We start from the raw sequence: 24,781 nt of genomic DNA on the forward strand, positions 1-24,781 counted from the left end.
GACTGCCTGAAGAGAACATGTAAATTTCCACATTCATTGATGATAGGGGGCTGCATGTCAGGTAAAGGCACTGGGGAGATGGCTGTCATTACATCATCAATAAATGCACAAGTTTACGTTGATATTTTGGACAATTGAAAGGATGTTCGGGGATGATGAAATCATCTTGCCATAGAGCAAAAACTGAAAACGTTCCTTGCAAAAAGACACATAGGATCAATGTTATGGCATAGGGTCAGTGTCAACGAGTAGATCTGATTTGATGCAGGTTTTAGTTTGGGGGATGAAAATTTACAGGGTGATTCCATAATTTATTCCTCAGAATTGAGTGATTCCATGTTTTTTTTCCTCTGCTTGGTCTAAAAAAGTAACCATTACTGACTGTCACAATCTTTTTCCTGATTTCTTATAGTGTTTCTTAAAGCCAGAAAGTTGCCATTTGAAATGACTTTAGTTTTGTGTCATGTCTGTGATCTGCTTTTTTCCCACAAAATTAAACAACTGAATGAACATCCTCCGAGGCCGGTGATTCCATAATTTTTGCCAGGGGTTGTACATGGGCAACCACCTGTAGTTCGCTCACCTTTTACAGCACAAGATTTCTTGGATTACTTTGAGAATAAAATAGAAGACATTAGGTTAAACATATCCCAGCATGCCTTAACCCAGCCACTACACCCTGCTATTGAGGTGGGTGCCACTACTGAGGTATTACCTAGATTTACAGAATTTGATAGTATCTCACTAGGCATGCTGACGAAACTCATAAGCCTACAAAAAGCACAACCTGTTTATTTTATCCTATACCAATATCAGGTGTGGCACAAACCAGAGGGACACAAATGCAAGCTTGCAAGACCGATAAAGTTCAAATGGTTTCATAACAGGCAGGGGTTCGGTACACGGGTGGTACAGCAGCAATGCAAAGGTAGCAAAAGGACAAGAGGCTGAGACGTGGTCAAAAAACAGGCACAGGTCAAAAAACACGGTGTAAGAGCTATCAGAGGCAAGGCAAAGTCAAGGTCAAAAACTAGGCAGAGTCAAAATACTTACAGGCAAGAACAAAGGAAGGAATTGGGCTGGAAGGTGTACAGAGACAACGATCTGGCAGTGAGCTGTGAGACTGTGAGGGCTTAAATAACTGGTGGTGTAATCAGTGAAACAAGATGCAGGTGTCAGTGAAAGTTCTGGAAGGGGCGTGACCGGGAAAGACAAAGATTGTGCACAATGCAAGAAAGTGAAGGCAGGAAAACACAGAGTGGAGTGATGAAAGAGACAAAGACACGTGAGCAGGTGCAAGAGTGGAAGTGGAAGAAAACACAGAGCAAAAAGAGTCATAGTGACAGACGAGGACACAAGAGCTGGTGTAGGGGCAAACAAAGAAGATGAGGCAAAAACAGAAACCATGGACAGATTAAAATACAACTATAACCAGGACAGAGTGTTGTGTGGGCCGCCAGAAGAGGTACTGCTGGCCCACCACCAAAGGGCGCCCTGCCTGAAGTGCGGGCTTCAGGCACGAGAGGGCGCTGCCGCCACGGACACAGCCGGGAGTGACAGCTGTCAGGAATTAATGAGTGACAGCTGTCACACATTCTTCATCATCACACTCCATAAAGACCAGACGTCATCTCCACCTCGTTGCCGAGATATCGTACTTCATTGTAGGTAATATCCTCAGCCTTTTTGTGTTTATCTGTAATCTGTACATTGTGAGTGTTTGCAGGCGTACCGGTTCCTTGTTTTGTGGAAGCTGAGTGAGTGCAGGACGGCACTCTTTTCCTCTGAGGGATCACTGCATACTCATCAGAATATTGAGTGAGAGGTGGAGGTGGCATTCCCACCGTTATTGTTACTGGGTGTACACACACCCACACTTGACTGTCTTTGTTCTCGCCAGCAGTACCAGATCCGACAGTCGGGGACGGTGATCACCTGGGAATTCGGGACTTGGCGGCTCCAGTATTCTCTGGGTTCGGTGGCGGAGGAAATCGTGTGGTTCCGGTTCATCTCAGGACAGACGTCTTCTATCCTCGAGCCTGCCCACACGTCACCTTTGTGATTTGACTGTAATTATATTCTGAGGTTGTCTGTATATTCGGTATTGCTTAAATTTTCATTGTTACGCAGATGATACCCAGCTTTATCTATCCATGAAGCCAGAGGACACACACCAATTAGCTAAACTGCAGGATTGTCTTACAGACATAAAGACATGGATGACCTCTAATTTCCTGCTTTTAAACTCAGATAAAACTGAAGTTATTGTACTTGGCCCCACAAATCTTAGAAACATGGTGTCTAACCAGATCCTTACTCTGGATGGCATTACCCTGACCTCTAGTAATACTGTGAGAAATCTTGGAGTCATTTTTGATCAGGATATGTCATTCAAAGCGCATATTAAACAAATATGTAGGACTGCTTTTTTGCATTTACGCAATATCTCTAAATCAGAAAGGTCTTGTCTCAGAGTGATGCTGAAAAACTAATTCATGCATTTATTTCCTCTAGGCTGGACTATTGTAATTCATTATTATCAGGTTGTCCTAAAAGTTCCCTAAAAAGCCTTCAGTTAATTCAAAATGCTGCAGCTAGAGTACTGACGGGGACTAGAAGGAGAGAGCATATCTCACCCATATTGGCCTCTCTTCATTGGCTTCCTGTTAATTCTAGAATAGAATTTAAAATTCTTCTTCTTACTTATAAGGTTTTGAATAATCAGGTCCCATCTTATCTTAGGGACCTCATAGTACCATATCACCCCAATAGAGCGCTTCGCTCTCAGACTGCAGGCTTACTTGTGGTTCCTGGGGTTTGTAAGAGTAGAATGGGAGGCAGAGCCTTCAGCTTTCAGGCTCCTCTCCTGTGGAACCAGCTCCCAATTCAGATCAGGGAGACAGACACCCTCTCTACTTTTAAGATTAGGCTTAAAACTTTCCTTTTGCTAAAGCTTATAGTTAGGGCTGGATCAGGTGACCCTGAACCATCCCTTAGTTATGCTGCTATAGACGTAGACTGCTGGGGGGTTCCCATGATGCACTGTTTCTTTCTCTTTTTGCTCTGTATGCACCACTCTGCATTTAATCATTAGTGATCGATCTCTGCTCCCCTCCACAGCATGTCTTTTTCTTGGTTCTCTCCCTCAGCCCCAACCAGTCCCAGCAGAAGACTGCCCCTCCCTGAGCCTGGTTCTGCTGGAGGTTTCTTCCTGTTAAAAGGGAGTTTTTCCTTCCCACTGTAGCCAAGTGCTTGCTCACAGGGGGTCGTTTTGACCGTTGGGGTTTTACATAATTATTGTATGGCCTTGCCTTACAATATAAAGCGCCTTGGGGCAACTGTTTGTTGTGATTTGGCGCTATATAAAAAAATTGATTGATTGATTGATATTCGTGCACGTTTCACAACATTAAATTGTTACTTTTTGGCTCATCTATTGGCCGTTCACTTGCGCCCCCTGTTGTGGGTCCGTGTCACTACACTTTCACAACACAGAGCATGAACAGGAGAACTGAAAACAAAACCAGACATAAAAGCATAACTGAAATCACAAATGAGAGCCAAAATAAACTGCTGATAAATCAAATTAAATCAAATCAGTTTTATTTATATAGCGCCAAATCACAACAAACAGTTGCCCCAAGGCGCTTTATATTGTAAGGCAAAGCCATACAATAATTACAGAAAAACCCCAGCGGTCAAAACGACCCCCTGTGAGCAAGCACTTGGCGACAGTGGGAAGGAAAAACTCCCTTTTAACAGGAAGAAACCTCCAGACATAAACAGAGAATAAACAAACCCTATGACTACAGAATAATGCAATTAATGAAACAAGATAACTGATAAACAGAGTGCAATAAATAACAAATGGAACATACTCAGATAAGAAACACTGATGATAAATAATAACAAAACCCTGTGACTACAGCATAATATAATAAATGTGATAAACAGAATGAAACTAAGACTAAAGCAACTAAGGGACCAAGAGTGAAAGCAAATAATAAACATTAAAGCAAAACTAAATATGTGGCAAAGAAAAGATACACAGAGAATAAATGAAACAAAAGCAAACATAACATGAACATGACAATGATAAGACATGATACACAAATGCTCAGAATATGGAAAAAAGGTCCAAAATCATAACAGTTGGCCCCAAAAGGGTCAGACCATGACAACCAACAAAACTGTTTAAGGACCTGTGGTCCACTCTTGGGCCGACTGTGCTGGAAATGATTAATCTTTATTAATAATTTATTAATTATTAATCACAGCTCCGTCCCCGGCGACATTGACAAACAGCAGAAGTCCACTCTTTCTTCTGTGTTTCCCTCAGACTCACACTGAGTGTTTCGCTTTTTAATTTTTGCTTTTTTGGGCAACACGCAGCGCTTCACAAACACGGTAACTTAAATAAAATAATAATAAAGAAACTGACTGCGAGGCTGCATGTTCAACTTCCAGCTGAAATGCATCTGCTGAATTGCAGAGAAAGAGGGATAAAAAAAAATCACACAGGGACCCAGTTCACCAACCTTTATTAAAAAATAATAATAATAATAAAAAACTTAAAAATGGTTAAATTTTACAAGTTGGAGAAAACAAAACAGAAAGCCACATCCCATCGCCATTTCAGCAAAATGTCAACACTTTGGTGCAGCGACATTGTGCCATTGCTTAGGCAGAGCCCTGCACTGTTGATGTTGTTTAAAAACACAAAAGTACTTTTTATCTGATTACTCGATTAATCTCCAGAATAATCAATAGAATACTAAAATAATCGATAGCTGCAGCCCTAGATCTCAGTGCTGCCTTTGATACCGTGGATCATCTTATTCTAGTCGAAAGGCTGGAGAATCATTTTTGGATTACTGGGAGTGCCCATGCATGGCTGACGTCATACCTGAGCAGTCTTTCTCACTGTGTTTTGTACAATAACACTACCTCTAACCTTACTGACATGAAATTTGGGGTGCCACAAGGGTCCATCTTAGGCTCCCTGCTTTTCTCCCTTTATATAGCACCTCTTGGGCACATATTGTGGTGTTTTGGGATTACCTTTCACTGCTATGCTGATGATACTCAGTTATACAGTATATGCCGATAACTGCTGGTAATCTCATCCGCATAAAATCCTTAGAAGATTGCCTTGCATCAATGAGAAGTTGGATGTTTAGAAATCTTCTACTTTTAAACTCTGATAAGACTGAAATGATGGTTCTTGGTCCAGTGAGACATCAACATCAATTTGACCAGTTAACGCTCAGCCTCGGCTCGTGTGTCATGCATCACACTGACAAAGTGAGGAACCTTGGGGTCATTTTTGATCCTACGTTGTCCTTTGACCTCCACATTAGAAATATTACTAGGAAGCTTTCTTCTACCTGCGAAATATAGTGAAGAATCGTCCCATCCTTTCTATGGCTGATGCTGAGACCCTGATTCATGTGTTTGTCTCTTATAGACTGGACTACTGCAACGCTCTATTTTCTGGTTTACCGCAGTCTAGCATTAGGGGTCTCCAATTGGTTCAGAATGCTGCTGCCAGACTTTTGACATGAAGCAGAAAGTTCGACCACATTACACCCATTTTGGCGTCTCTTCACTGGCTTCCTGTCCCTGTGCGATCAGATTTTAAGGTTCTGCTACTAACCTATAAAATTGTTCACGGACTGGCACCTCCCTACTTAGCTGACCTAATTAAACCCTACGTACCGGCCTGGGCTTTGCATTCTCAAGGTGGTAAATGTGTTGTGAAAGTGTAGGTACACGGACCCACAACAGGGGGCGCAAATGAACGGACAATGGAGTAGGTCAAATAACAACAATTTACTGTTGCGAATGTGCACAACGAATACAACAGATTACAACACTAGACAGGAGGCAAATCACAAAGGTGTCGTGTGGGCAGGCTCGAAGATAGGAGACACCTGTCCAAAGCAGAACCGGAACCACACGATTTCCTCCGCCACCAGAACCCGGGAATACTGGAGCCGCCAAGTCCCGAACTCCCAGGTGGCCACTGCCTCCGCGTGTCGGATCTGGTACTGCTGGCGAGGAACAAAAAGCAGTTAAATGAGGGCGCGTTTGCACCCAGCAATCCGTATGGCAGGAAAGCTACCTCCACCTCTCGTTGGCAAAGTAGTTCACAATACAACGCTCAAGTAACAAAAGGATACTGTCTCACAGTCAGCTGAGGTACGTTACCTTCAAGGTAGAACGATATCTCGGCAAAGAGGTGGAGATGTCGTCTGGCTGATATACCAACACTGATCCTGATGAATGGTGACAGCTGTCAAAGATGATGAGCGTCAGCTGTCACCCTGGCTGCTCCTGTGAGGCGGCAGCGCCCTCTGGTGCCTGGAGCCCGCACTCCAGGCCGGGCGCCCTCTGGTGGTGGTGGGCCAGCAGTACCTCCTCTTCAGTGGCCCACACAACAGGACCCCCCCCTCAACGGGCGCCTCCTGGCGCCCGACCAGGCTTGTCCGGGTGGCGGCGGTAGAAGTCGGCCAGGAGGGCCGGGTCCAGGATGAAGCTCCTCTTCACCCAGGAGCGTTCTTCGGGGCCGTACCCCTCCCAGTCCACGAAATACTGGAAGCCCCGGCCCATCCGTCGGACATCCAAAAGCCGGCGCACAGTCCAAGCCGGCTCGCCATCGATGATCCGGGCAGGAGGTGGTGCCGGACCCGGAGTACAGAGGGGTGAGGTGTGATGTGGTTTGATCCTTGACACGTGAAACACGGGATGGATCCGCAGTGAGGCCGGAAGCTGAAGCCTGATGACTGATGACCTTGAGGATTTTAAAGGGACCTATGTATCGCTCCTGTAGTTTCGGGGAGGCCACTTGGAGTGGAATGTCCTTGGTTGACAACCACACTTCCTGCCCTGGACGATACGTAAGGGCCGGGGTCCGCCGACGGTCTGCATGGGCCTTTGTCCTCCTCCGGGCCTTCAGCAAAGCAGAACGGGCGGCTCGCCACACCCGACGGCACTTCCGCAGGTGGGCCTGGACCGAGGGCACACCGACCTCTCCCTCAACCACCGGAAACAACGGGGGCTGATACCCCAGACACACCTCAAAAGGGGAGAGGCTGGTGGCTGACGACACTTGGCTGTTGTGGGCATACTCGATCCAGGCCAGATGGGTACTCCAGGCCGCCGGGTGCGCGGCTGTCACGCAACGCAGGGTCTGCTCCATCTCTTGGTTGGCCCGTTCTGCTTGCCCGTTGGTTTGGGGATGATACCCGGAAGAGAGACTGACCGTGGCCCCCAGATCCCAGCAGAAGCTCCTCCAGACGTGCGAGGAGAACTGGGGACCGCAATCGGAGACGATGTCTGTTGGGATCCCATGCAGCCGGACGACATGGTGGACCAGGAGGTCCGCTGTCTCCTGGGCCGATGGGAGCTTCGGGAGGGCCACGAAGTGGGCCGCCTTGGAGAATCGGTCCACTATCGTGAGGATGACGGTGTTGCCCTGGGACGGCGGGAGGCCCGTGACAAGATCCAGGCCGATGTGAGACCAGGGGCGATGAGGCACGGGCAGCGGCTGTAGCAATCCCGAAACCTTGCGATGGTCGGCCTTGCCCCTGGCGCAGGTGGTACAGGCCTGGATATAATCCCGGACGTCGGCTTCCAGGGACGCCCACCAGAAGCGCTGCCGGACAACTGCCACGGTTCTTCGCACCCCTGGATGGCAGGAGAGCTTAGAGCCGTGACAGAAGTCCAGGACTGCAGCCCTAGCTTCTGGTGGGACGTAAAGTCTATTCTTCGGCCCGGTTCCGGGGTCCGGGCTTCGTGCCAGGGCCTCCCGGACGGTTCTCTCTACGTCCCAGGTGAGGGTGGCCACGATAGTGGACTCCGGGATGATGGGTTCCGGTGGATCCGACAATTCCGTTTTGACTTCGTCTTCGTGTACCCGGGACAAGGCATCCGATCTCTGGTTTTTGGTCCCTGGACGGTAGGTGATCCGGAAGTCAAAACGGCCGAAGAACAGTGACCAGCGGGCTTGCCTGGGATTCAGCCGCTTGGCGGTCCTGATATACTCCAGGTTCCGGTGGTCAGTGAAAACCGTGAATGGCACGGACGTTCCCTCCAACAAATGTCTCCACTCTTCAAGAGCCTCTTTCACCGCAAGGAGTTCTCGATTGCCGACGTCATAGTTCCGTTCGGCCGGGGTCAACCTGCGGGAAAAATAGGCACACGGGTGAAGGACCTTATCGGTCTTCCCGCTCTGGGAGAGCACAGCTCCTATCCCTGAGTCCGAGGTGTCCACTTCAACCACCAACTGGTGACTAGGATCGGGCTGCACCAGAACAGGTGCAGACGAGAAGCGCCATTTCAACTCCTTGAACGCGGCATCGCAACGATCCGACCAGGTGAAGGGGACTTTTGGTGAGGTCAGGGCTGTCAGGGGGCTAGCTACCTGACTATAGCCCTTGATAAACCTCCTGTAGAAATTAGCAAAGCCGAGGAACTGTTGCAGCTTCCTACGGCTAGTGGGTTGGGTCCAGTCTCTCACCGCCGCAACCTTGGCCGGATCAGGAGCGACGGAGTTAGGGGAAATGATAAACCCCAGGAAGGACAAAGAAGTGCGGTGAAACTCGCACTTCTCGCCCTTCACAAACAGCCGGTTCTCCAACAACCGCTGCAGGACCTGACGTACATGCCTAACATGAGTCTCAGGATCCGGAGAAAAGATGAGTATATCGTCCAGATATACGAAGACGAATCGGTGCAGGAAGTCCCGCAAGATGTCATTAACTAATGCTTGGAACGTCGCGGGAGCGTTTGTAAGACCGAACGGCATGACCAGGTACTCAAAGTGACCTAACGGGGTGTTAAATGCCGTCTTCCACTTGTCTCCCTTCCGGATCCGAACCAGGTGATACGCATTCCTAAGATCAAGCTTGGTGAATATCTTGGCTCCATGCAGGGGCGTGAACACAGAATCCAACAAGGGTAAGGGGTATCGGTTACGAACCGTGATTTCGTTCAGCCCCCTGTAATCGATGCATGGACGTAGTCCGCCATCCTTTTTTCCCACAAAAAAGAAACCCGCACCCATCGGGGAGGTGGAATTCCGGATCAACCCGGCAGCCAAAGAGTCCCGGATATAGGTCTCCATTGATTCGCGCTCAGGTCGTGAGAGGTTGTACAGCCTACTGGACGGGAACTCAACGCCTGGAACCAAATCAATGGCACAATCATATGGGCGGTGCGGGGGAAGGGTGAGTGCCAGATCCTTGCGAAACACCTCCGCAAGGTCATGGTACTGCACCAGCACCGTCCCTAGATTGGGCGGGGCTCTGACCTCCTCCCTGGCCTGGGAACCGGGAGGAACCGAGGAACCTAAACATACCCGATGGCAGGTCTCGCTCCACTGAACCACTACCCCGGACGGCCAATCGATCCGGGGATTGTGTTTCAACATCCAGGGGAACCCTAAAATCACACGGGAGGTGGCCGGAGTCACAAAAAACTCGATCTCCTCCCGGTGATTTCCCGACACCACCAGGGTTACTGGTGGTGTCTTGTGAGTGATTGGAGGGAGTAGGGAGCCATCTAGTGCCCGCACCTGCACAGGCGAGGTAAGCGCCACCAGAGGGAGCCCTATCTCCCTGGCCCATTTGCTGTCTAGCAAATTCCCTTCAGAGCCCGTGTCCACCAGTGCTGGGGCCTTCAGGGTTGAATCCTCATAAAGGATTGTAACTGGGAGTCGTGTGGCAATGTGGGTGTGTCCCACGTGAATGTCTCGGCCCACCCCTAGCCCAGTCTCTAGGGGCGGGCGTTGGTGTTTAACCGCTCGGGGCAGTCTCTCAATTGATGCTCTATCGAGCCACAAACAAAACACGCCCCGCGGTCCATTCTCCTCTGTCTATTTGGTGCTCTAAATGTGGCCCTGCTCGTGTCCATAGCTTCGTCAGCAGGGGGAGCTGTAACCACACGAGGCGCAGGGGCCGTGGAGCGTGGGGAGGGCGGAACGCGATCGGAACCGGAAGGGAGAGGGACGGTGCGTGCCCGGCCACGCCCTTCGTCTCGTTCCCGACGGCGTTCTTCCAACCGATTGTCTAATCGTATGACGAGATCGATAAGCCCATCTAAATCCCGCGGTTCATCCTTAGCCACCAGGTGCTCCTTTAGAACCAATGACAGTCCGTTTACAAAGGCGGCGCGGAGGGCAGTGCTATTCCAGCCTGACCTCGCAGCCGCGATGCGGAAGTCCACTGCATAGGCAGCTGCGCTCCGGCGCCACTGTCTCATTGACAGTAGCACGGCCGAAGCGGTCTCTCCTCTATTTGGGTGATCGAACACTGTTCTGAACTCCCTCACAAACCCATCATATGTCTGAAGGAGCCGTGAATTTTGCTCCCAGAGCGCTGTAGCCCAAGCGCGTGCCTCACCACGAAGCAGATTTATCACATAAGCTACTTTGCTAGCATCAGTCGCGTACATGACGGGACGCTGTGCGAAGACGAGCGAACACTGCATAAGGAAATCCGCGCACGTCTCCACACAGCCTCCGTACGGCTCTGGGGGGCTTATGTATGCTCCCGGGGAAGGTGGGATGGGTCGTTGAACGACCAGTGGAACGTCACTGTTACGCACAGGGTCGACGGGAGGGAGAGCCGCAGCGGCGCCCGGAGGGCGCGCTTCCACCTGCGCGGCGAGAGCCTCCACCCTGCGGTTCAGGAGGACGTTCTGCTCGGTCATCAAATCCAACCGAGTCGTGAAAGCGATGAGGATCCGCTGCAACTCACCGATCACCCCTCCTGCGGACGCCTGTGCGCCCTGTTCTTCCATTGGCCGTTCAACAGCCGGTTGACGCCCCTCGGGATCCATGACGCTGGCCGAGATATCCTGTTGTGAAAGTGTAGGTACACGGACCCACAACAGGGGGCGCAAATGAACGGACAATGGAGTAGGTCAAATAACAACAATTTACTGTTGCGAATGTGCACAACGAATACAACAGATTACAACACTAGACAGAAGGCAAATCACAAAGGTGTCGTGTGGGCAGGCTCGAAGATAGGAGACACCTGTCCAAAGCAGAACCGGAACCACACGATTTCCTCCGCCACCAGAACCCGGGAATACTGGAGCCGCCAAGTCCCGAACTCCCAGGTGGCCACTGCCTCCGCGTGTCGGATCTGGTACTGCTGGCGAGGAACAAAAAGCAGTTAAATGAGGGCGCGTTTGCACCCAGTAATCCGTATGGCAGGAAAGCTACCTCCACCTCTCGTTTGCAAAGTAGTTCACAATACAACGCTCAAGTAACAAAAGGATACTGTCTCACAGTCAGCTGAGGTACGTTACCTTCAAGGTAGAACGATATCTCGGCAAAGAGGTGGAGATGTCGTCTGGCTGATATACCAACACTGATCCTGATGAATGGTGACAGCTGTCAAAGATGATGAGTGTCAGCTGTCACCCTGGCTGCTCCTGTGAGGCGGCAGCGCCCTCTGGTGCCTGGAGCCTGCACTCCAGGCCGGGCGCCCTCTGGTGGTGGTGGGCCAGCAGTACCTCCTCTTCAGCGGCCCACACAACAAAATGGTAAATGGACTACATTTATATAGTGCTTTTCCATCTGCGTCAGACGTTCAAAGCGCTTTACAAATAATGCCTCACATTCACCCACAATTTCGTGACAGAACAAGAAGGTGCAGGACTACTTTGTGTCCCTAGTGTGAATAAGAAGTCTGTGGGTCACAGAGCTTTCTCTTATTGTGCCCCTGTTCTGTGGAATGATCTCCCTGCGTCAATAAAACAGTCAGATTCTGGAGAGACTTTAAAGTCCAGACTTAAGATGCACTTATTTTCCCTTTTGTATGGCTAGCATACTGGCATAGTATGTTTCTATGTTTTTTACTATGTTTTTTTAAATTCATTTTATTAGTAAACAGAGCAGGCCGCGGCCTCAACAAGTCTGGGTGTTCTAGTGAAGTTTAGGGTTAGTGGCCGGCAATCACTTTTATATTTCTTCTGTTTTTCTTGTTTCCTAATGCGGACAAATTACACTGTATTTGTCTTTTTGATGCTTGATTCTGCTTTTTTCTTTTCTCTCTGTTTAAGGTCCTGTTCAATCCAGAGATGGGTGTGGTATCTTGTATGGAAACTGTCCTATGTACTGGCAACATTTCCTGTATGTTCGTTTTGTGAACCGTTTTGTAATTTGTGTCTGTATCATGGCCCAAGCAGAGGGTCACCCCTTTGAGTCTGGTCTGCTTGAGGTTTCTTCCTCAGAGGGAATTTTTTGTTACCACTGTTGCTGTTGTGTGGGCCGCTGAAGAGGAGGTACTGCTGGCCCACCACCACCAGAGGGCGCCCTGCCTGGAGTGCGGGCTCCAGGCACCAGAGGGCGCTGCCGCCGACGAAGGCTGTCAGGCTGACAGCTGTCACCCATTACTAGACACAGCTGACTGCACTCAGGACGGAGTATATCAGCAGGACAGCGTCTCCACCTCAGTGCCGAGATATCGCCTTGAGATTAAGGTAACCTACTCTGCTAGTATATATTTTGAGGACTCTGATAAACCTTGCTAAACTATTTCAGGACAGCTGATTACAGAAAGCACCTTGCTTGGATAAGTACTCACCTTCCTGCTTCATTATTTCAAGAGGTGGAGGCGGCTTCTCCCCTCTCCGTCTACTGGGTGCTGTCGCACCCATACCTGTGTGTTTGTGCTCTTTCCCGCCAGCAGTACCGGATCCGACGAGCGAAGGCAGTGGCCACCTGGGAATTCGGGACTTGGCGGTTCCTGTACTCCTGGTTTTCGGTGGCAGAGGAAATCTGGGTGGTTCCGGTTCGACGGGGACGGACGTCTCCTACCTTCGAGCCTGCCCACACAACACCAGCAGATTTCGACTTACAACTCCAAAGTATTAATTGTTGTATTGGTTGTGCCCTGTTCACAACAGTAAAACTTGTTATTCACCTTTCTCTATTGTCCGTTCATTGCGCCCCCTGTTGTGGGTCCGTGTACCTACACTTTCACAACAGTTGCTCTGGGAGTTAGTAAGGTTAGACCTTACTTGTGTGAAGCACCTTGAGGCAACCTTGCTGTGATTTGGCGCTATATGAATGAAAATAAATTGAAATTGAAATCTAATGGTCAAAAAATGTGAATCACACTTATTGTGATATTAAGATTGAGCAAGTCACAATAATTTCATTATTTGATGATGAGAGACTTTGATTGCACACTTGCACATTATTTTTGCTAGTTATATGTGGTGTTACATCATTGGTGCTTGCTCTTTTGCATGTTTTTTGTGGGACAGCTGAAGATGTTGGTCCACTCGTCCTGTGGTCAGAATCCTTCAAATGTCAGCGTTTGTTTGATGTCTTTGTAAAGTGGCGACACTGAAAGGAAACGTGCAGCTGCAGAAACCCTGCAGTGCACCAAGATGGTGCATGCCTGAAAATCCTCCCTGTTCCTCTAGCAGAGGACAAACATGGAGGTCCAGAGCCAAAAGCACAACATGCAGCTGCTTCAGGATAACAAACAGACACAAGTGTCACTGAAGCTACATAAATAAATATGTCTATATCTCAAGACTGTGGTGGATAAAATCTCAACGCTGCTGATGTTGTTGCTTTTCTTTGCCCATTACTTCATTGATTTATCAGTGTAACCATAGCAACTGCAAACTGCATTAGCAGTTAACCTTCTCCGATAAGCTTGTTAAGGCAAGCGGAGCGGCTGTGAGTCCTGCAGACCTTCTCACGCTGACAGAGGATATTAACGCGGAGTATTTATGCGTCATGTTTCTAAAACACAACAGGACGCTTACAGTTGTGTTTTCTTGTGTCATAAAAGCAAATTTCCAGCCACAAGCATCTGTAAGCGTTGACACCATAATGGCACGGCGCCCCCTTGGTGTCTTTGTGATTTTGTCTGCGGATGATGTTTATGTGTGAGTTTGTCTTTGTCAACACAGAACCGAGGCAGGAAGATAAAATTGCATCTGTGTGTCAGTCACTGTCAGCAGCACACAGCCGCTCAGACAGCTGAAGTCTGGACAGTGTTTCTAAACATCACCCGCGGTGGACTCTGTGTTCTGCTGATGTGCCTCTGAGCCAAGTCTCCTAATGCACGTAAGAATGGTCACGCAGCTGATTTCACCCCATCATGTGTCCGAGCACGAGTCCTGTCATTAGCCTGCCACGCTGAGCTCAGCCGCTAACGTGGCTAATGTCACTGATGATGTCAGGCGGATGTGATTGACCCAGTTATCGTGCAACGTCCTGATAGGACAAGAATCCATGACACCTGTCTGGACAAATCACACGGCCCAATCACTTTCTTTAATCACAACAGTTTAACTTAAACTCGCCTAATTAATTTAAGAGTTAGCTCAATTTACCATGTTGTTTATGTATATAATGTCACATGTTTTACTTATTTCTGATTTATCAAAAAATCTTAAAGGCCTAACTACCCTTCAACAAGCTAATCGTTAGTGGTTGATAGCAGCTAGGCAGCTAATGTCATTGCTAAGTTGATAGTTAGTAAGTCGGTTATCTTTTCCAGTTTGACTACTGGCTGTAAACTTGTGTACTGGAATAGATTTGTTATATTGTTTTCTAGTGTTTATATAAAAATGGCATAGCTAACATGCTGGGTTGCTTGCCTATGTTTGGTTTTTGTTTGCCGACTATAAAGCCTCATTAATGTGAGCTCCGCCCACAGAGGGTGTGGTTTTCTTTCAGCTATCAATCTGTTTTAAATATGTAAATGTCATATTTTTGGGATGTTTCGATTTTGCTTCATTTTTTCTTCTTTTTTTTTTTTTTTTTTTTGCTACTGATGACTGTCATTATTTTAATATACAGTCTGTGGTTCCAAAGCTGTTCAGTACTTCAGCACAGAGGTGAGTTTTGTTTCATTTGGATCAGTTAATGTTAGACAGGTAAGATGTGTCCAGCGGGTGTCTGTTTGTGTCTCTGTCTGGCTCATCTGATCGTGTATCTCTGTTTTAAACTATTGAAAGTTACAACCTCAATTCCAGTGAAGTTGGGACGTTGTGTCAAATGTAAATAAAAACAGAATACAATGATTTTCAAATCCTCTTCAACCTATATTCAATTGAATACACCACAAAGACAAGATATTTAATGTTCAAACTGATAAACTTTATTGTTTTTGTGCAAATATTTGCTCATTTTGAAATGGATGCCTGCAACAGCTGGGACAGTGGTATGTTTACTGTATAGGGCTGCTCGATTATGGAAAAAATCAGTATCACGATTATTTAGGTAAATACTGAAATCACGATTATTCAAACGATTATTTTTTTTAGTTACACAATGCATTTATTCAGCATTTCTCTCACTCTAAAAAAATAAATTGTTATAGACTGCACAAAACCTGCAAATTGAAAATGTACTGTACCTTACCTGTATAAAACATAAAATGAATAAAATAAATATTAAAAATATCATATTATATATTATTTTTCTGTTTTCCTCTCCCTTCCCTGTTGTCACTGACCAGTTGGTCAGTGTCTTTGGGCATCTCCCTGACTTGTGCTACTAGGACATAGTGCGGCTGCATTGTTTTTGTTTCAATTTATGTTCATTAGTTTGTGTTTTTGTCATCATTCTCTTGACCACGTCTCCTTATCTCCTTTTGGAGAAATTTACAAGAAACAAAGTAAATAAACATAACCATACATAACCAAACAAAATAATAAATATAAAGAAACACTAAACATTTTATATATAAAAAAGGAAAAAAAATGGGGAAAAACGATGGAAAAAAACGCCAGAAAAAATAAGTTATTTAAAGTTAAGCTTTTGTGGTGTCTGAAAAAAGCTGTAGCTTTATTTGGTAAAAATAAAAAAGACTGAACCATTTACAAATTAAAGCGTTCACTCAGATCAACTGTGCTAAAAGGCTAAGCTAATGTTAGCCGATCATTAAACCTTCAGAGCAGTTCAGTAAACGTCACGTTTTATTTTTACATTATTCTCACTTCGATAAAGCTGCAGAACTAAACTCCGTTGGTCAAACTGGGACTTCGGACTGAGTGGGTTTGCTCCATCACCCCGGCTGCCTGCCTCACTCTGCCCAGGGATGACGCCTGAAGGCCGGCTTCTCCGTGCGGGTCGGCGCGCTGTCGCGGTTCGATTGATATCCCACCAAATCGTCAGTCCTCCCTCGGTCGGTGTCACTCCGAAAAGTAGCTGAAAAAAAGCTTCTCCCAGCAGGGTGATGGAGAATCGTTCTACTGTTGTTTTTTAAAGCTTTTTTGTGGTTCAGGCGACGCAAATTCAAGATGGCGATCACTGAACTTTTTTCAGGTTGTGGAAACAGCCAGAGTATGATGTAGCAATCCCGCCCCCTTGCCGCTTCCAAAGCAACACGTCTGACGTCATTCGTCTTGGGACACGTTGACGGATTGGCCTGATGAAAGGCCCTTAAATCATGTCACTCAATTATACAAGTTTGGAGATCGTTTGATACAAATATCGATATCGCGATCGAAATTCGGTTAATTGCACAGCCCTACCTCTGTGTTACATCACCTTTCCTTCTAACAACACTCAATAAGCGTTTGGAAACTGAGGACACTAATTGTTGAAGCTTTGTAGGTGGAATTCTTTCCCATTCTTGTTTGATGTACGACTTCAGTTGTTCAACAGTCCGGGGTCTCCGTTGTCATATTTTGCGCTTCATAATGCGCCACACATTTTCAGTGGGTGACAGGTCTGGATTGCAGGCAGGCCAGTCTAGTACCCGCACTCTTTTACTACAAAGCCACGCTGTTGTAACACGTGCAGAATGTGGCTTGGCATTGTCTTGCTGAAATAATCTGGGATGTCCCTGAAAAAGACGTTGCTTGGATGGCAGCATGTGTTGCTCCAAAACCTGGATGTACCTTTCAGCATTAATGGTGCCATCACAGATGTGTAAGTTGTCCATGTCATGGGCACTAACACACCCCCATACCATCACAGATGCTGGCTTTTGAACTTTGTGCTGACAATCTGGATGGTCAATCAATCAATCAATCAATCAATTTTTTATATAGCGCCAAATCACAACAAACAGTTGCCCCAAGGCGCTTTATATTGTAAGGCAAGGCCATACAATAATTATGTAAAACCCCAACGGTCAAAACGACCCCCTGTGAGCAAGCACTTGGCTACAGTGGGAAGGAAAAACTCCCTTTTAACAGGAAGAAACCTCCAGCAGAACCAGGCTCAGGGAGGGGCAGTCTTCTGCTGGGACTGGTTGGGGCTGAGGGAGAGAACCAGGAAAAAGACATGCTGTGGAGGGGAGCAGAGATCGATCACTAATGATTAAATGCAGACAGAGCAAAAAGAGAAAGAAACACTCAGTGCATCATGGGAACCCCCCAGCAGTCTACGTCTATAGCAGCATAACTAAGGGATGGTTCAGGGTCACCTGATCTAGCCCTAACTATAAGCTTTAGCAAAAAGGAAAGTTTTAAGCCTAATCTTAAAAGTAGAGAGGGTGTCTGTCTCCCTGATCTGAATTGGGAGCTGGTTCCACAGGAGAGGAGCCTGAAAGCTGAAGGCTCTGCCTCCCATTCTACTCTTACAAACCCTAGGAACTACAAGTAAGCCTGCAGTCTGAGAGCGAAGCGCTCTATTGGGGTGATATGGTACTACGAGGTCCCTAAGATAAGATGGGACCTGATTATTCAAAACCTTATAAGTAAGAAGAAGAATTTTAAATTCTATTCTAGAATTAACAGGAAGCCAATGAAGAGAGGCCAATATGGGTGAGATATGCTCTCTCCTTCTAGTCCCCGTCAGCACTCTAGCTGCAGCATTTTGAATTAACTGAAGGCTTTTTAGGGAACTTTTAGGACAACCTGATAATAATGAATTACAATAGTCCAGCCTAGAGGAAATAAATGCATGAATTAGTTTTTCAGCATCACTCTGAGACAAGACCTTTCTGATTTTAGAGATATTGCGTAAATGCAAAAAAGCAGTCCTACATATTTGTTTAATATGCGCTTTGAATGACATATCCTGATCAAAAATGACTCCAAGATTTCTCACAGTATTACTAGAGGTCAGGGTAATGCCATCCAGAGTAAGGATCTGGTTAGACACCATGTTTCTAAGATTTGTGGGGCCAAGTACAATAACTTCAGTTTTATCTGAGTTTAAAAGCAGGAAATTAGAGGTCATCCATGTCTTTATGTCTGTAAGACAATCCTGCAGTTTAGCTAATTGGTGTGTGTCCTCTGGCTTCATGGATAGATAAAGCTGGGTATCATCTGCGTAACAATGAAAATTTAAGCAATACCGTCTAATAATACTGCCTAAGGGAAGCATGTATAAAGTGAATAAAATTGGTCCTAGCACAGAACCTTGTGGAACTCCATAATTAACTTTAGTCTGTGAAGAAGATTCCCCATTTACATGAACAAATTGTAATCTATTAGACAAATATGATTCAAACCACCGCAGCGCAGTGCCTTTAATACCTATGGCATGCTCTAATCTCTGTAATAAAATTTTATGGTCAACAGTATCAAAAGCAGCACTGAGGTCTAACAGAACAAGCACAGAGATGAGTCCACTGTCCGAGGCCATAAGAAGATCATTTGTAACCTTCACTAATGCTGTTTCTGTACTATGATGAATTCTAAAACCTGACTGAAACTCTTCAAATAGACCATTCCTCTTCAGATGATCAGTTAGCTGTTTTACAACTACCCTTTCAAGAATTTTTGAGAGAAAAGGATGGTCTTTTTCCTCTTTTGTCTGGAGGACACAACGTCCATGATTTCCAAAAACAATCTGAAATGTGGACTCATCAGACCACAGCACACTTTTCCACTTTGCGTCTGTCCATTTCAAATGAGCTCGGGCCAAGAGAAGGCGGCAGTGTTTCTGGATGTTGATGTGTGGCTTTCGCTTTGCATGGTAGTTTTAGCTTGCACTTGTAGATGTAGCGACGAACTGTGTTAACTGTTTTTCTGAAGTGTTCCTGAGCCCACGCGGTAAGATCCTTTACACAATGATGTCAGTTTTTAATGCAGTGCCGCCTGAGAGATCAAAGGTCACGGACATTCAATGTTGGTTTTCAGCCTTGCCGCTTACGTGTAGAAAGTTCTCCAGATTCTCTGAATCTTCTGATTATATTATGGACTGTAGATGATGGAATCCCTAAATTCCTTGCAATTGAATATTGAGAAACATTGTTCTTAAACTGTTGGACTATTTTTTCACGCAGTTATTCACAAAGTGGTGATCCTCACCCCATCTTTGCTTGTGAATGGCTGAGCCTTTTGGGGATGCTCCTCTTGTACTCAGTCATGACACTCACAATTAGTGTCCTCAGTTCCCAAACGCTTATTGAGTGTTGTTAGAAGGAAAGGTGATGTAACACAGTGGTAAACATACCACTGTCCCAGCTGTTTTGAAAGGTGTTGCAGGCATCCATTTCAAAATGAGCAAATATTTGCACAAAAACAATTAAGTTTATCAGTTTGAACATTAAATATCTTGTCTTTGTGGTGTATTCAATTGAATATAGGTTGAAGAGGATTTGCAAATCATTGTATTCTGTTTTTATTTACATTTTACACAATGTCCCAACTTCATTGGAATTGGGGTTTTAAGATTAATCAACAATACGATAATTGTTGGTTGTTGGTTTGTACTAAACTTCAGTTTGGGTTGTGCGGCCAGTTCAGTGGCGCCTCCTGTTGCACCTGAATGTTACCGCCGGTGGTGTCCGGCTGTTTTGAGGCCGGTGTCAGTGAGCCGCAGTGTGAATCTGGTGCTGGGTTGAGGAGCCACTGATGGCCTACATGGCTCAGCGAGTGGCCTACATAAGACTGCAGAGAGGAACACGTGATGACTTCTCTGTCGAGCACACATACATGTCCTAAATACTCTCTGTCACCTCAATGTGCTTCAAACCCCAAGGACACCAGACTTCATGTGGCTGTCCTTTAGGGTCACAGGTTTGAATCAGAAGGTACTGAGCACTGAACAAGATGACCTCAGTCGTGCCCCCTAGTATGGAGAGAGTGAATCAGGAAGTGCAACAGATTACTGAGGATGAAGTGATGGCAGTTATAACAATAACATAATAAAAATTTATTTGTAAAGCACTTTCAAAGTTCTGCCCAACAAACAATTCAAGGTAAACAGGTTAAGAGTAAAGTTAAAATCACAATCAAATAATGATATAATTATAATTAAAAGCTGTAACGCCACAGCTCATGACTCCTATGTAGCAGAAAATAAGTGGGAATTCAACTTGGCTTTAAATACTTTAAAGCCTGCCTGATGTCAAGAAGCAGGCTATTCCACAAAGTTGGTGCACGCTCGCTATGAATGGTAAATGGACTGCATTTATATAGCACTTTTCCATCTGCATAAGACGCTCAAAGCGCTTTACAATAATGCCTCACATTCAGTCCAATGTCAGGGTGCTGCCATACAAGGTGCTCACTACACACCGGGAGCAACTAGGGGATTAAGGACCTTGCCCAAGGGCCCTTAGTGATTTTCCAGTCAGGCTGGGATTTGAACCAAGGATCCTCTGGTCTCAAGGCCAACGCTTCACCACTAGACCATCACCTCCCCATGAAGAGGATGAAGAGTGGAAAGGCAATTGGTCCAGATGACATTCCAGTGAAGGCATGGAAATGTTTAGATGAAATGGCAGTGGAGTTTCTAACCAGACTGTTTAATAAATTCTTAGAAAGTGAGAGGATGCCTGAGGAGTGTGCTGGTACTGATTTTTAAGAACAAGGTTAGAAGCTAGGCTGGCTAAGAGGTGATGATCTGTGAGCAGCAATATGATTTTGTGCCAAGAAAGAACACCACAGATGCTTGTGTGTTTGTGGATTTAGAGGAAGGTTATGTCAGGGTGCCAAGAGAACAGTTGTGTTATTGTATGAGGAAGTCTGGGGTGGCAGAGAAGTATGTGAGGGTAGAGCAGGACATGTACAACGGTGAGATGCACAGTAGGAATGACGGGTACATCGAGGTGGTGGAGGTATTACACCAAGTATCAGTTCTGAGTCCTTTCTTACTGGTGTAATGCATGCGTTGTTCCGTGATCTGTACCCCATACTTGAGGTGAACTTTCCAAAGTAATGGCGAGTGTGTTAGAGAGGTGAAGAAGAAAGTGCAGGCAGGGTGGAGTGGGTGGAGAAAGGTGGCAGGACATGACGGTTTGGAGATAAAGTCAAAGAAGTGAGATTGAGATGGTCTGGACATGTGCAGAGGAGGGACCCAGGGTATATAGAGAGAAGGATGCTGAGGATGGAGCCACCAGGCAGGAGGAGAAGAGGGAGACCAAAGAGGAGGTTTATGGATGTGCTGAGGGAGGACATGCAGGTGGTTGGTGTGACAGAGGAAGATACAGAGGACAGGGTGAGATGGAGAAGATCTGTTGTGGCGCCCCCTAATGGGAGCAACAGGAGAATAAATTTCCATTAACTGCAGCCCAGTACGCTTTTAACACCTTAAGTGAAAAGTAGAGCATTTTAATTGAAGATATGAGGAGTGCAGACGTCTGACTGTGACATTCCTGCTGATAAAGGTCTGCCTGTGGTGTGAGGTCCTGCTCAGGAGGACAGTGTTTCTGCTTTGAGACATTGCAGTTCAGTTCTGATCTGTGGATTTGGTTTCTTGTCTTGCCTCAATTTTTAAAATAAACCTCCAGTTTTTGAAATGCTCATAAAAACCCACCTGTAAACAAACACTGTTTTCTTCATCACAGAAAATGCGGCATTTCAGCACCGCTGACAGTTTTCCCCCCTGAGTAAGTGCCGCACTGTGTGTGTGTGTGTGTGTGTGTGTGTGTGTGTGTGTGTGTGTGTGTGTGTGTGTGTGTGTGTGTGTGTGTGTGTGTGTGTGTGTGTGTGTGTGTGTGTGTGTGTGTGTGTGTGTGTGTGTGTGTGTGATGCTGCGGTGAAGTGGCTCCTGTTCTCAGATTTCAGGGCGGCATCTGACACAGGCGGCATCTGACACAGGCGGCAGCTCAGTCTGTGTGGGAGTTTGCCACTCCACGTCTCGGTTGCTATGGTGAATCATTGATAGTTGAATTCAGAAATTGTCAAGATCACTAAAAATACTGACAAATGAGATGCGGAGACTCAGATTCATGTGCTTTTCCATCTGTTCTTCCATTTTTCTCACAATTGTTTTTAATTTTATTTGAAAGTTTTTCTAGAGCTCAGGATTTACAGTCCATCTTCTTCTTGTCTGGACTCCTCTGAGTTTTTTTTTACACACCCTCTTGTGTTTTTCCTCTTTGTTGCTTTTTGATATATCAAATGGGAGTTGGTGGAATGCTTAAAAATCTTCACCTGGTTTAAATCGCCATGCTGCTGCAGCGCAGTGACGTCATCGACCTCGGCACACATCTGGAAGTGTGCAGTCCTCAACCCTGTCCAAGAAAAAAAAGGGGGATCCGTCATACAACCTTTTTTATTTTTTTTAAACTAGTGTACTGCCTGTAGGAAGTTTGTATTCCTATAGAAAATTGGGAGCTAAAAAAATTCAATAAAAAAAGACCATCACCAGATCAATACCGCATAATTCACATTCAAATTTATTAATTTATATAGCACCAGTTCACAATGGGATCGCCTCAAAGCGCTTCACACAACACAACTTGAAAAACAGAACAAAATGAAGTAAAAGATTAAAAATCACAATAAAAGAATTAAAACATAAAAAAGTAAAAAGAATAAAAGCACGCAATAACATAAAATATTTCTGTGTAGGCTCTCAGTTGTCCAGGTGGTTGCGAGCGTCAAGCAACCCAGTCCAGTCGAAGATTTAAGCTTCTCTACTATAACATAAAATACTAACAATAAAACAGGGGAGAAAAATGGGTCTTCAATCTAGACTTAAAAATCTCCACAGAGTCCGAGTGCCGTATCTGCGCAGGGAGATCATTCCACAGAGCCAGGGCACAATAAGAAAAGCCTCTGTGACCCGCAGACTTTAATTCACCATAGGGACACACAACAGGAGCCTCCTTCACAGCGAGGAGCTCCCGATTGCCGACGTCATAGTTCCGTTCAGCTGGGGTCAACCTGCGGGAAAAATAGGCACAAGGATGGAGAACCTTATCAGCCTCCACGCTCTGGGACAGCACAGCTCCTATCCCTGAGTCAGAGGCATCCACTTCCACTATGTACTGGCGATCAGGATCAGGCTGCACCAGAACTGGTGCAGTCGAGAACCGGCGTTTCAACTCCTTGAAAGCGGCTTCGCACCGATCCGACCAGGTGAAGGGGACCTTGGTGGAGGTCAGGGCAGTCAGGGGGCTAACTACCTGACTGTAGCCTTTAATGAACCTCCTGTAGAAATTTGCAAAGCCGAGGAACTGCTGCAGTTTCCTGCAGCTTGTTGGTTGGGGCCAATCTCTCACCGCCGCAACCTTGGCCGGATCAGGGGCGACAGAGTTGGAGGAGATGATGAACCCCAAGAAGGACAAAGAAGTGCAGTGGAACTCGCACTTCTCGCCCTTCACAAACAGCCGGTTCTCCAACAACCGCTGTAGGACCTGACGTACATGCTGGACATGGGTCTTAGGGTCCGGGGAAAAGATGAGTATATCGTCCAGATATACGAAGACGAACCGATGCAGGAAGTCCCACAAGACGTCATTTACCAAAGCTTGGAACGTTGCGGTTGCGTTAGTGAGGCCAAACGGCATGACCAGGTACTCAAAGTGACCTAACGGGGTGTTAAATGCCGTCTTCCATTCGTCTCCCTTCCGGATCCGAACCAGGTGGTACGCATTTCTAAGATCCAATGCAGGGGCGTGAACACTGAATCCAACAGAGGTAACGGGTATCGGTTGCGAACCGTGATCTCGTTCAGCCCTCTGTAATCAATGCATGGACGGAGTCCGCCGTCCTTTTTGCCCACAAAAAAGAAACCAGCACCCATCGGGGAGGTGGAGTTCCGGATCAGCCCGGCAGCTAAAGAGTCCCGGATGTAGGTCTCCATTGATTCGCGTTCCGGACGTGAGACTCAGCGCCCGGGACCAAATCGATGGCACAATCGTACGGTCGGTGCGGGGGCAGAGTGAGCGCCAGATCTTTGCTGAAGACGTCAGCAAGATTGTGGTACTCCTTTGGCACCGCCGATAGATTGGGGGGGACTTTAACCTCCTCCTTAGCCGTCATGCCGGGAGGAACCGAGGATCCTAAACACTCCCGGTGGCAGGTTTCGCTCCACTGCGTCACAATCCCGGACGGCCAATCTATCCGGGGATTGTGCTTCACCATCCATGGAAATCCCAAAATCACTCGGGAGGTAGAAGGTGTTACATGGAACACGATCTCCTCCCTGTGATTTCCAGACACAACCAAGGTCACAGGCTGTGTCTGATGTGTGATTAACGGAAGCAGGGTGCCATCTAGTGCTCGCACCTGCAATGGTGCCGGCAGAGCCACCAGGGGGAGCCCTACTTCCTTTGCCCATCTGCTATCCAGCAGATTCCCTTCCGACCCCGTGTCTACCAGTGCTGGGGCGTGAAGGGTTAGATCCCCACAAAGGATCGTTACTGGGATTCGTGCAGATTTGCGGGGTTTACCCGCGTGCGTGTTATGGCCCACCCTTAGCTCAGTTTCTAAGGACGGGCGTTGTAGTTTGACCGTTTGGGGCAGTCCTTCTGCATGTGCTCACAAGAGCCGCAGACAAAACACTCCCCGCGGGCCAGCCTCCTTTGTCTGACGTTTGTCTTAACTTTGGCCCTGCTCGTGTCCATAGCCTCCTCAGCAGGGGGAGCTGTAGCCACACGGAGCT

General features: G+C 46.7%; 1 long non-coding RNA gene across 1 annotated transcript; it reads right to left on the reverse strand.

The window, feature by feature from the left end:
- Positions 1 to 501: 501 nt before the first annotated feature.
- LOC117523118 lies at positions 502 to 22,403 on the reverse strand. Its single transcript, XR_004564425.1, has 3 exons — positions 22,324 to 22,403; positions 17,848 to 17,850; positions 502 to 514 (listed from the first exon to the last, which is right to left on the reverse strand). It is a non-coding gene; the product is annotated as an uncharacterized LOC117523118 (long non-coding RNA).
- Between the last annotated feature and the right edge of the window lie 2,378 nt (positions 22,404 to 24,781).

Source organism: Thalassophryne amazonica, chromosome 13 (assembly GCF_902500255.1).
Source record: "Thalassophryne amazonica chromosome 13, fThaAma1.1, whole genome shotgun sequence".
Classification (NCBI taxonomy): Eukaryota; Metazoa; Chordata; class Actinopteri; order Batrachoidiformes; family Batrachoididae; genus Thalassophryne; species Thalassophryne amazonica.